The following is a 13,182-nucleotide window of genomic DNA, read 5'->3' on the forward strand; positions in this document are numbered from 1 at the left end:
TTCTAGTTGATTAAATCCACATATAAATTATCCACTTAATTTAATTTAAAAAATAAGAAATAAATTTAAGTAACTAATTTGACTCAACTTGGATTAGATCAAATCAAGTTTAAGCCAAGATGAACATGACTCATTTATTAAGTTGATTGTATAAAGTTAGATTAAATGGGTTAAAGGAGTTACATGTGCACAAATGTATATTTCAAAAGTTTTTTATTTGATACAAGATGAAATTTTATCATCCAAGAGTTATAAAGTTATTAATGTGCTAAATTTGGATGGTGAATTTATTGATGGGATTACTTAATGTAAGGCGGATGGTGAATTTATTTGGTTATGTAATTCATAATCTTTGATTTCTTTTAGTATTTATAATTACCAAATCATTGTATTTGTCATCTTACCTTTAGTTTAACTATTATCATTGATTGATTTATTTATTTGATCATTATATTATTGTGATGGCAGATACTCAAGATTGAATTAATGGGCATTTTAAGTATTCTCAAGCAGAAATAATGTTGGAAGTAGATACTTCTTGTTGGACAGACGAGCTATATGAAAGATCAAGCATTGATATATAGTGTTGTCTAGATCCTCCTTTCATCAAATGATGAGTCTACTGCCAACTCCATGAAAGTGGCCTAAAGTCATTCTCTTTTTCCTCAGAGGAGCCATTGTATGTATTAAATATTCATCACCTAATGATCAAATAAGTTGTTTCTTTTCATGTCTTGTAAGCAGACCTCCATATAAATGTATGCAGATGTAGATTTCTCTATATATGAGCTTGTATCTCTCTGTGAACTACATGCACTTTCAAAATTTTGTTTAGCTTCATAAAATAATACATGTACATACTGCTATATTATTTTATTTGTGATTAAGACACATTGTGCTCCCCTTCAACCTTTGGTGGGAATTTTCACTTTGCCACAAGTGAAAGAATATAATCTTTTCAGATCTAGTCTAGATTTAATATGTTTTCGTGAAGATTTCCAGTGATAATTTAGTATTCAAATTTATTATACTTCATCTAAATCAACTAAATGGTTGATGGAGTTGATGATTACTTCCTTTCCAAAGATATTTACTGAAAATATCAGTTAGTCTGAGAACATAAAAGAAAAAATGATCTTATTTTTTAAGATTAAACCATGATGTCCAAGTGCATAATATACCCACTGAAGAGTAGTTTGGTATGTCAACAACATTATTACCGTGTAGGGTGTTTTATTCGTCACACCAGGTGACCCTCTATTTGAGGATACATTTGTATTTATTGTGATAATACCAATTTTGCAATGATATAATATGAATGAAGGTTGCATTAGAAATACTCTTATCAACACTGAAGAAAGATCAAAAATATTACCACGAGAAGCTACTATTATGAAGCCAAAAGATGGAGGGAGAAGCTAAGAAATTTAAGGCTCCAAGATGGAAGGATTACACACATTATTATAATCTTATAAGAATTATAATATTATATAGTATGCTCATGGGTAAAAAATTTATTAGTACAGTTACAAAAGACGACATAAGTTATGTGTATTTCATCATTTAATTTTATCATCAATGTACTTCAAATTTCACATCATTTCTTTCACTTAGTGGTGAAAGTATTAATTATGTAACTATTTGTTTTTTTAAATACAAATAAATTTCGACACAATGATATATAAAAATGGCTACTACCCAATATAAAATTAGTAAAAATTAATATAATTATTCCTGTGAGAAATTTTTGGTTAGATGAAATATATCCCAAGATTTCATATATATTATTGCAAATATGTCATATGAACAGCTATAGTAGCAAAATAACATTATCTACAGCATCTCCATAATACATTTAAATATAATATAAAATTATAAAACAAGGAATACCTAACAATTTGTTGTGGAATGTTCATGATTTTCCTTTAATTTATAAGATATATTAATTACGTCCTCCATGCGAAGTTGTATGTCAATCTTCTATTTGATAATTATGATATATTAGTTTTCCATAGTAACATTAATGAATGATTTATAAAATTTATTATATAAAATATATATATCAAGTACTTCATAGTTTCTTTAAGTAATCTATTTCAAAGGTTAAGAAGTTCAATAATTGGAATCACTAAGTAAGACATATAGGACACTGACAAACTAGTGTGTATTATTTATATTCATTAGGATAAAGACCTGCAAAGTGATTAATAATTTAAGATATTAATAACTTAAAATCATTAGAGAAATTGAATTTACTATGTCACCTCCAAGATAAATGTCACCAATTAATTTTAATGATGAGCATGTATATATATTCTCAAATGCATTGAGTATTATTTCATAGATGACATATTATATCCTCAACAAATATATTTTTTATGACGAAATTATAATAAATATCATCAAATATAATAATATATGATGTATATATAACAATTTATGATCAAATGATAGTCTCATCAGTAATGATGTATGATACATGCCAAAAAAATAGATATAATCTACATATCTTTTACTATTGCACTCATCAGTCTTAACTCTGGATATCATCCACCATGCTAGACCACGATACTCGACCTCAAACTCGATATATATCCTACCATCATGCCATAAGCTCAAAACATACCTTGTCATATACGAAGGGTATTTTTAAAAATAATCATACCCAGTTATATGCTAAGAAGATCTAAGTAATAGCCATATCCTATCATATACTAAGAATATCTCACTAATAATTATAACTTGTCATACACTAAGAGTATGTCAATGATAGTTATATCTTATTATATACTAAGAGTATAATCATCAGCTAGAATCATAATTTGTTATACGCTAAGAGTGTGTCTAGCATTAGTCTTAGACCAAATACTATTATAGCAATCACATCACATATTAATAATTTCATGATTTCCTTTTAAATGATAAATCATATGTATTTATTCAATACTGTAAAAAGATATGCATATAAAAAATTTAGGCGACAAAAAAGTCAAAGGAAATATATATATAATGCAATACATCCTCTAATCATATATCCATCACATGCTTGCTCACACTATAAATCAACTTAACTAATAAAATATTGCATAAAATCTATCTCTAAGCATTCTTAATTATCTACATACTCATGCTCGAGATCAACCTAACAAATAAATAATAAAAATATGTTCATTTGAATCATCTCTATTTATATATATGATTATATAATCATGCTATAAAATAAAATAGAATATGTTTATATAAATAGACAATATATCATAATATGAGAAAGCTATCTAGGAGATAAGACTATTCATAATCTGATCAAAAGATACAAAACACATATCCCTTACGTTAGTCAACAAAGTGTCAACTTGTCGCTAGTAAGTCCACAGGGGTCTCAAATAAGGAGTTCTAAATATGAAAATGTTTATATAATATAAAGTTAGTTATCTATCCGATTATAATCCATTCAAGTAAAATATAATAGTGTATTAAGTTTAAAATTAATTAGATTTATATGATAAATTTATTATGATAATATTAATATGCTATTATCATAATTATATTTATTTAATAAGAATCCTAGTTTGCTAATTATTAAGTAAATATATAATAATTTATCTCTTTCTGTATACAACAAACAATGACCATTTATATGATTTATAAAAATATAATTATAAATATAGTCTTCTTACTCTTTTAATTAATCATTAATTATATGTAAAATGGTCATTATCCAATTATGTAAAAATAATATGTAAACTTAGCATTTCATTTCATACAAAATAATAGACAATAATAAGATGCTAAAAATAATTATATAAAAAATAAACATAAGTATAAGATTATTATCAATAAAAGTATATGTATTAATCTAATAACCATGCCTAAACTATAGATACATTTATATGCAAATATTTATAATTATACTTAGCTAATAATTATATTAGTTGGTTTAAATTATAATAATAATTAACTATCTAAATAAACTAATTTCCCTTAACTTTAAAATCAAATGATATAATTAAAAACAATAAAAAGAGAGAAATCGAGCCCAGCGCTGTTTGCTGTAGTATTAGGCTGAGCCCAGCACTACTACAACAGGGGAAGAAGAAGAACCGAGGAAGAAGAAAATGAGGGAAAGAAGAAGAAGAAGAGAAGAGGAAGAGAAGAAGAGAGAGAGAAGTTGGGTAGGCGAGGAGGGGCTCGACCGCTGCTGGCCAGCCAGCGGCCGGCCCCTCGCCGGAGGCTCGGTTCCGGCGAACCCAAGCTCGAGAAGCAAACCGAGAGAAGGAAAGAGAGAAGGGAGGAGCTCACTGGCGAGGACTGGTTGGCGGCGACGACGAGGCTGCAAGGTGGCCGGCGTCGACGAATACGCGCGCGAGAGAGAGAGTTTGAGGAGAGCGAAGGAGTGGAAGAGAGAGAGTGATAGATCTTTAGGGAAGATATATAAGGAGGGAGAGAGAAGGCGGTGGAGAGGGAGGGTGACAGCAGCTGCGGCATCGGCGAGATATGCATGGCACGAGGCCGTGCCATGCAACTAGTTAATCATTTTAAAATTAATTAATTATTATTTTTTAATTATTTGGTTTATTACATAGGGGCTTTTCCATATAATTTTCTTCAATTTTAGAGCTTTATTCCCCCTTCCTCTCTCTCTTTCTTATTTTACATTTTCTCCTATAGAAAAATGTCGTCGAATAGTGCGTCACCCCTTTTAATTTCTTCAACCATTTCCCTTGATGTGTCTCTGGGATATTGCACCTTTATATTGAATAATATATTTGGGATCAATGAAGCTATAACTAGTATCACATAGTATGTGATCACCTTAATGTTTGCATATGTTGTCTCAAAAAATATGGTCCGCACCCTCTACTGCCGCATGGCGCCGGACCCACCGGCCCCCGACGAGCTGCCGGATTCTTGCAGGTTTGCATCGATAGCACCGATTTAAATTGGAAGCAAACAAGGCTACGATAAAAAGATGAAAAGAAATTATCCTGGAATTATTCCTAGATGCTATCCTTGTTCTTATTTTGATATATTTACTCGGTTCCAAATGATCTCTTATATGATTAAGCATGAGAATTTTTCTGCTCAAATTGTAAGGAAGCACTTCTATAATACTCTGAGCATGTCAAGGGATTAGGGAATACTTTATTCGAGTTACTCTCAGAGGCATTCGGACTTAGTCCAAGCTATCTAACGGACATTGACTGCAACCAAGGGCAAATTCTACTGTGCCATTATTATCCTCCGTGTCCTGAGCCCGAGCTTGCCATTAGGACAAGCAGGCATTCGGACTCTGGATTTCTAACCCTTCTCCTCCAAGATCATATCGGTGGGCTTCAGATTCTTCATGAAGACCAGTGGATTGATTTTTTTTTTTTTGACTGCAAAGAGCTGAAGTCAGCTATTTATTGATGATCTGTCGCCACGTGTCCGTGTCGACAGTTAAAAGCTTACATAATTCCGGTGGAGCGTTGCTTAGTCGCTCCACCTGGCAGTAACCCGAAGCCACACTGGCCCTCGCTGCTGCCCAGTCAGCGACCGAGTTGGCTTCTCTCCCCACGTGGGATAACCGGACCTCACTAACGCCATTGGCTAGCTCCGCACATTCGCGCGCCAGGTTACGGACGCGCCATGGGCTGAGCTCAGCCTGCTGCATGCATCTGATGGCCTCGGTGCAGTCCGATTCAATCTCTAGCCTGGTGCCTCTTCTCGCCATCTTCAGCGCCAGTCTAATAGCCCAGAGTTCCATTTGAAGCGCTGAGGTGCCCTGGCACGGCTCCCAGCCCGCCTGAAGGAACTTTCCCTTGGCATTACGAAATATGGCCGCTGCTCCGCCTTGGTACGTGCCTGCTTTTAGCGCTCCGTCGGTGTTGGCTTTGATCCAGCCCGTCTCCGGCGGTTCCCAGGGCTTCCTTATCTTCCTCAGTTTCGGGGTCTTCTTTTTGTTTACGCACCTGTACTCCTCCGCCATGTCGACCGCTAACCGGACCACGGCTAGCTCCGGCGTCCGCTTCTCTCTGAACACAACTCCGTTTCTGCTCTTCCACAGTGACCACAGCGTGCATGCTATCAACCCTTTGGCCCGACCGTCCTCCTCAGCGCTTACGCTCCACGCTTTCGTGATCCAGTCTTGATCGATCTCCGTAGTCTCCAGCCTCTCTCTGGTGCCCAGGATTTCCCATACCTCCCGGCTGTATCTACACGAGAACAGGAGGTGCTCGCTCGTCTCGCTGAACAGACCGCACATGGCACATCGATCCTCGGGGCCAACGTGAAGATAGTGGAGGTACGCTCGCGTTGGGAGCCTACCCCACAGAAGCTTCCAGCAGAAAACTCTGATCCTCGGAGCCACCTGTAGGCGCCAGAGGTTACTCCACCCTGCCCAGAGATGGTCACTCTGAGGGAGCAGGGACTGGTATATCGCCTTAACCGAAGGCGTCCCCCTTGGGTGCGACCACCAGATCCATCTGTCCTCACTGGTGGCGGCTCCCATGGGGAAGTTTGCGATCTCGTAAGCCAGCTCCGTTCCTACCTCTCTGACCAATCTCACCGGAGTCCATTGGTCTTCACTGGTGAGGTTTGCCACACTCAGGTTTTCTTCCATTAGCCTAGGTGCCAGAACCCTTGGCTGTCTGGACCACGGGATCTCGTGCAGCCATGGGTCGAAAGCGGCGCGAGTGCCTTTGCCGTTCCCTATCATCACTCGGCATCCCATTCTTAACTGATTAGCTGTTTTGGTTAGAGCTCGCCACATCCAAGATGGTTGTTGGGTCTTCGTAGTCTCCCACGGGTGCAGCCGCCCGTATTTGGCCTGCATGATTTGAATCCATGGCGCCTGCTCCCTGTTTAACATTTTGAACACCAGCTTACCCAGGTGGGCTGTTCTGGCTTCTCTAAGTCGCCGGACTCCGAGACCTCGCTGACGCTTGGCCTGAGTCACCTGAGCCCAGTTCATCATGTGGAGGCCGTGGTCGTCCTTATTTTTTCACAGGAAGTGACGGGCTTTTTTTTCTATCTCCTCCAGTACCCCGTCCGGCACCCATGTGCTGCCTAGCTAGTACGACGAAATCGCTAGCAGCGCCGCCTTGATCAGGGTTAGCTTGCCAGCCTGGGAGAGGAGCGTCCCTTTCTAGCCCGCTAGCCGCTTTCCAATCCGCTCCACCAGCTCCTGATGCTCTTTCACCTTCACTCGCCTCCCCGAGATAAGCACCCCGAGGTATTTGAACGGCATGCCAGCCACCTTTAGCCCGAGCTGAACACTGAGATGGCTGCCTTCTTCAGCTCCGATCCTGTTGGACAGATACAGCTCCGACTTGTTGTAGTTCACCCGCTGGTTTGTGATGATCTCATACTGGCTCAAGCTCTCGAGGATGCTGTTGGCATTCTCCGGCGAGGCTTCCAGCATTAGCAGCAGGTCATCTGCATAGAGCAGGTGCGACAGCTGCACTTCTCTGACCCGAAAGCCTCGCAGAAGGCCTTGCGCCGCCTTCTCGTTGATGAGACCCGATAGCACTTGCGTGACGATGATGAAGAGGTAGGGGGATATCGGGTCGCCTTGTCTCAGGCCACTCCTGGGGGTGATCCAGGTGGTCGGGCACCCGTTTATCAGCAAGGCGAACCTGGGGGATGCTATACACGCCTGCACCCAGTTGCACCACCGAGTAGGGAAACCCATTCGCCGGAGCGCGCCAACCACTGCCGGCCAGCTGACCCGATCATACGCCTTCTCCATGTCCATTTTGATCATCATAATAGGTTGTCCGCTCTTATCCGTGGCCATGGAGTGAGCCACCTCCTGGGCTGCTAACGTGTTATCTTCTATGCTTCGGCCGGCCACAAACACCGCCTGCTCCGGGCCGATGATTTTGGCCAGCACCACCTTAAGCCTATTTACCATGACCTTCGCGATAACCTTGTAAATGACATTACAAAGTGCGATCGGTCGATAGTCCGCCACCTTTAAGGGGTGCTCCTTCTTCGGGATCAAGGTTATGAAGGTATCACCCCATGCTTTTGGCATGTACTCACTGTTGAAGAAGTGGCCGACGGCCAGGCAGAGGTCTTCACCCATGGTGTTCCGGTACTTGATGTATACTTCCGCTTGCATCCCGTCCGGGCCAGGGGCCTTGCCTCTCGGCAGGCTCCACGCCGCTTCCTTTATTTCCTCAGCCGTCACCGGCCTCTCTAGGTCTGACGCTTCCTCAGTCAAAATGGAAGGAAGTGATGGCCACTCCATCCTCCCGGGTCTACCTCTTCCGCTTCTCCCCAGAGCCATTGGTAGAAGGTTTTGAAACAGTGGATCACATCGGCCGGCTCCTGAACCCAACACCCATCGTCACCCAGGATGCCGGCAATCGTGTTGCGTCGGCGTCTCAAGGTAGCCGAGATATGGAAGAATTTCGTGTTTCTGTCTCCTTCCTCCGTCCACCTTAAACGGGATCTTTGCAGCCATTTGATATTGAGTTGCCTGTTAAGGGCGATCTTGCAGTTGTATAAGCTCCTCAGGCTCTGCTGGCCCACCTCCGACAGCATGCCGTTGGCGTCTAGCTCCTCTAGGTCAGCCAGTTTCAGGTTGGTGTCCTTTAGCCATCTCTCCACACTCCCCACCGCCGCGCGATTCCAGTTGCTCAGGCTTCTTCTCAATTCACTCAGTCGGTGAGAGAAAGCTTGCATTGGGTTACCGCCGGCTTGCCGCTTCCAGGTGTCTTGGACGATGTTCTGGCACTCCTCATACTCCATCCAGAGGAGCTCGAACCGGAATGGTCTCTTGCTCCTCGACGTTCCTGCCGGCACCGTGAGGAGCAGCGGCGCATGATCCGAAGCACCCCGGTCTAGATGCTGGACTTTGCACTCCGGATGATCCCTGACCCATTCAGTGTTGGCCAGGGCTCTGTCGAGCCGGATCTAGATGCGTCGCGAGCCTTGTTGGTTGTTACACCAGGTGTATGGAATGCCTTCATAGCCGAGGTCGCACAGCCCCGTCTCATCCACGAACCGCTCAAAGGCCTTCCCTTTAGGCCCTAGGGCGACCACTCCGCTGCATCTCTTCTCCTGTACTGACAGGAAAGCGTTGAAGTCTCCCATGATCGCCCATGGCATGTTGATGGACGCTATGTTCTTCAGCTCCTCCCAGAGTTCTTGCTGCCCTTCTAGAATGGTGCTAGCATACACGATGGTCCAGATCCAGGTTTGTCCGGTCGTAAGGGTGATAGTAAGGTGGGCTGCATACCTTGATACAGCTGCCACATCAACCCACCCTAGCTCCTTGTTCCAGATGACCAGGATGCCTCCCGCGCGGCCTTGCGCCGGGATGGCAAACCACGACCGTCCTCTGCCAATCTTTTTAGCCACCTGCTCAGCTTCGAACCAGCTGGTGTGCGTTTCTAGCAACACCAGCATATCCAGATTATGATCACGAATCATAATTCTGCATCGGTTGAGTGCCTCTTTCTTGCGGGCACCTCTGCAATTCCACACTAAGGTTTTTAACATTGGTAAACCTTGAAGTATGGTCTGCCGGCCGACTGTCAATGAGTCCGACCCCTCTTAGAGGTGGGCCTGACCGCTCCACCTCCGTTAGTGTTCTCGTTTGCCAGTGCCAGCTCCATTTCCATCTCTCCAGGGGCTTCATTTCCTTGGTTTGCCACCAGCGCCACCTGTAAGTGCCTCTCCTCTACTTCCATATCCTTCCCCTCTCGGTCCGCCAGTAGGAGGCATCGCTTGACTCTGGCCACTGTGTCCTCGTGTTTTCCCGGCGGGTTTGTTTGTTGCACGGAGGGAGGGGCGAAGCGGCAGAGACAAGTCCATCTTGGACGAGCTGGGGTAGGTAGTCGCTGGAGTTCCAGCTTGCTCCTCCAGGGCTCTTGGAAGTTTTGACGTAGGCCGACCTTTGCGTCCGTCGGTCTCCCGAGCCAAGCAGTACCGTTATCCCTTGGACTACAGCCATTCTTCCGACCTCTTCTCCGGCACATGTCTGGATTCCTTCTCTGCTGTCCAGTTCCATCCCTTCTGGCATTAATTGTTCGTCCACGGTGTCGACTGCTGGTTCCTCCTCCCGGACTTCCTTCAGTTTCTCTCCAATAGCGTGCTTCCTTCGGCCGGGCCCCACAGCTCGATCTTTAAATGCAATGCCTTCGGACGTGATTGGCCTAGAGTACGGCGGGTTCTGATTAGCTCTTTCCCTTCCTTGGTTAGGCTCCAGCGTCTTCTTCTTCTTCTCTACGTACTCAACGTTTGCATGCAGCTCCTGAGGTCGACTTTTCCATCGCTCTGTGCCTGCACCATCCTCCGACTTCCTGCTGGTACTGGCCTGTTGATGGTCTACACCATACTTGCCTGCACTTCTTTCCTTTCCGTGGCCCATGTAGCTCTGTGCCAACTGGTTCTTTCCTCTAGGCTTGCTCTCCCCGTCCTTTTTTCCCATGGAAGCCTGCTCTCTCCCATCCTTCTCCGGGGTACCGTTTGCGTAACAAGCTCTCTTTCCTTTCTGATTAGCCTGCCATCTGGGCTTCCTGTACACGGTGCACCATGGCCCATAATAAATGTTGTCTTCTTCCTTAGCGTCCTTTTCCATGTTAGGGTTTGTGCCTTGCTGTTCGCCGTCTCCATCGCCGGCATTCGTCGCCGGCGTCTCCACACCTTGGTTTTTGTCTGTGTAACCACACTCTTCCTCCTTGTGCCCTATCCTCCCGCACTTAAAGCATATTTTTGGAATGCTTTCGTACTGCACTCTTTGGTCCACTCTTTCTTCCTTTTGCCCGAGCCAGACCGCTGTTTTCAGAGGTTTGCTAAGGTCTACCTCAATACACACCCGGGCAAATATGTTTCTGGAGTGATCTAGGGTGGTTTTGTCTACCCGTAGTGGTCTGCCAAAGAAGGCTGTCATCGGGATGAGAGCCTCTAGTTCCCAGTATTCCTGCGGCAGGTTGTGGAGCTGGATCCAAACCGGCGCCGTAGTGAACGCCTCCGGGGACGGCCGGAAGTTATTGCGCCATGGAATCAGGTTGAGGACTTGTCCTTGGACTGTCCATGGATCGTTGATCAGGACGTGGTCGAGATCCACCTCCTTTTCGAATCTGAATACGTAGTAACCGTCCGCCATATCTGAGACTGAGAATCCTTCTATCCCCTCCCATAGCTTGGCTAACCTGGTTTTCAGCCAAGCCATCAGTATCACCTTGCCCAGGAATCTGCCAAATAGTGTTAGCTTCCACCTATTCCAGCATTTCTCCAGCACCTCTGGGTCGATCACCACGCCGTCTTCCAACTGGTTGCGTATTTTAGCCAGTATCTCCGCCGGAATAGTTCCCGGTTTAACTGTTGCCTTCCTGCTCCCCGCCGCTACGGAAGCCCAGGATCGCATGCCCTCCCTAGGAGTTCTTTTGCCGGCTACTGGCTGCTTTGTTTCCTCCGGCTCCGACACCTTTGACGATGTTGCTCTTCTTTGGTGCACATCTTCTCCTCCCGTAGTCGCCATTTTTTTTTTTCAGGCGGTTGGTCGACCAGTGGATTGATGTTCCTCCTATTCCTGGAGCACTCGTGGTAAATATAGGCGATCTCCTACAGGTGAGGTTGGATAAAATTTAAAAAGAAATGTTAGGGTATGCAATTCTTTTTTTTTTTTCTTCTTCTTCTTAATTAATTTGTCCATTAGTATAAAACTTGTTCTTTAATATGGTTGTCAAATAACTACGGCTTGATCAATATCGACTTGATTCATTGGTTTAGGCTTGATATTTATTTCTGAGTCTAGCTTATCATAATAGGAGGTGTAAACAAATTGAGTAGCTCGGCTCAAAATTAAGACCAGCTAACATGGACTTGAGCTGGGCTCACCCAAGTATCAAGCTAGCTTGGCTCGGTCTAATTATGACTTGCCTCCAAAATATTAAGAGTTTTCTTTTACATAATTGTAAAACTTTTAAGTATCATATTACCAGGACATTATTAGTTAAAAGATCAATAATTGTCCCTCTTGACTAGTTTTTAACAAAAATATTTGTAAAATATTCCTAATAAATGATTGATAAATTTAACAATTTTACATAAATGACTAAAATATCTGTATATCTTAGAGTTTAAATTGTAATATATTCATCATTTATTTTTATCTTGCATAAAAAATATTATATTTTCTTGTCCCATGATATCAGTCTATCAACTAACATTATATAGATTTTAAACAATTTTAAGCAATTTTCATTACAACAAAATAGTCTTTTTTGTAATTTAAATTCAGGTTTAACTATAATTAATTAGATTTAACTAACAGAATGTGATATTTTTAAAATAGCTTATGATTTCAATGGCAATTACGAAATTTTTTGAATGTAGCGACAATAACAATTTCACCTTAATTCTACAGCATCCATGCTATATCTTATTTCTACTAAATGATATTATACATTATTAGTCCGTTATCTAAATCTTTTGAGTCAACTGAGTATCTATTATTTTCATTGCTGTAAGCTAATTCAGATCACCTAAAATTCTCTTCTTTTTTTTTGTATATGCTTCAGCTAATCTCCAATAATAGGTTCAAGAGCGTAGAGCACAGAGTGCTGGCCAAGAAGGAGGGCCCAAGAATTTCAATGGCTTCCATCTTCTACAAGGATATATGGCCCAATCAAGGAGCTCTTATCTGAGGAGAACCCTCCTTTGTATAGAGAAATACTTGTTAGGGACTTCATGAAGTACTATTACTCTAAAGGGTTGGATGGAAAATCTGCAATATCACATTTCAGACTATGAATTTACTACTATAGATTTGAACATTGTACGGAGGTACTCTTCATGTGTTGTGTTATTTACTATATTATGGCTTGTAAGATTGAAATATCTTGAATATTCAAGCAAGCTTTTGTTGGATACAAGTGTATTAAAAGACATATTTTGATCAGTGGGTTTCTTTTGGTACCGTAAGCTCTTGCTACTTAACAATAATTTTTTTACGGTATTAAGAAAACAAATAGGTTTCCTTCTCCTTTTCTTTTCAATTAGTGGTCTTTCTTGAGTTAAAGATAGTCGGTCAAAAGTAACACTAGGGTATTCATATGCATTAGTATTTATGTAATTGACAATTTTGATCATAATAAAATTATTTATATCTAGTTATTTATCGTATGAGCAGTGGCATACAAGTTTTCATGAAGATTGTAGGTTATTTTGCATAAAAAGTTCATAGGA

The 13,182-nt window shown here is 41.9% G+C and overlaps 1 pseudogene; it reads left to right on the forward strand.

The window, feature by feature from the left end:
- Positions 1–1,157: 1,157 nt before the first annotated feature.
- Positions 1,158–12,818, forward strand: LOC140762566 (1-aminocyclopropane-1-carboxylate oxidase homolog 11-like; annotated as a pseudogene).
- Positions 12,819–13,182: the final 364 nt, after the last annotated feature.

Source organism: Typha angustifolia, chromosome 7, assembly GCF_048772165.1.
Source record: "Typha angustifolia cultivar Huaian chromosome 7, ASM4877216v1, whole genome shotgun sequence".
Lineage (NCBI taxonomy): Eukaryota > Viridiplantae > Streptophyta > Magnoliopsida > Poales > Typhaceae > Typha > Typha angustifolia.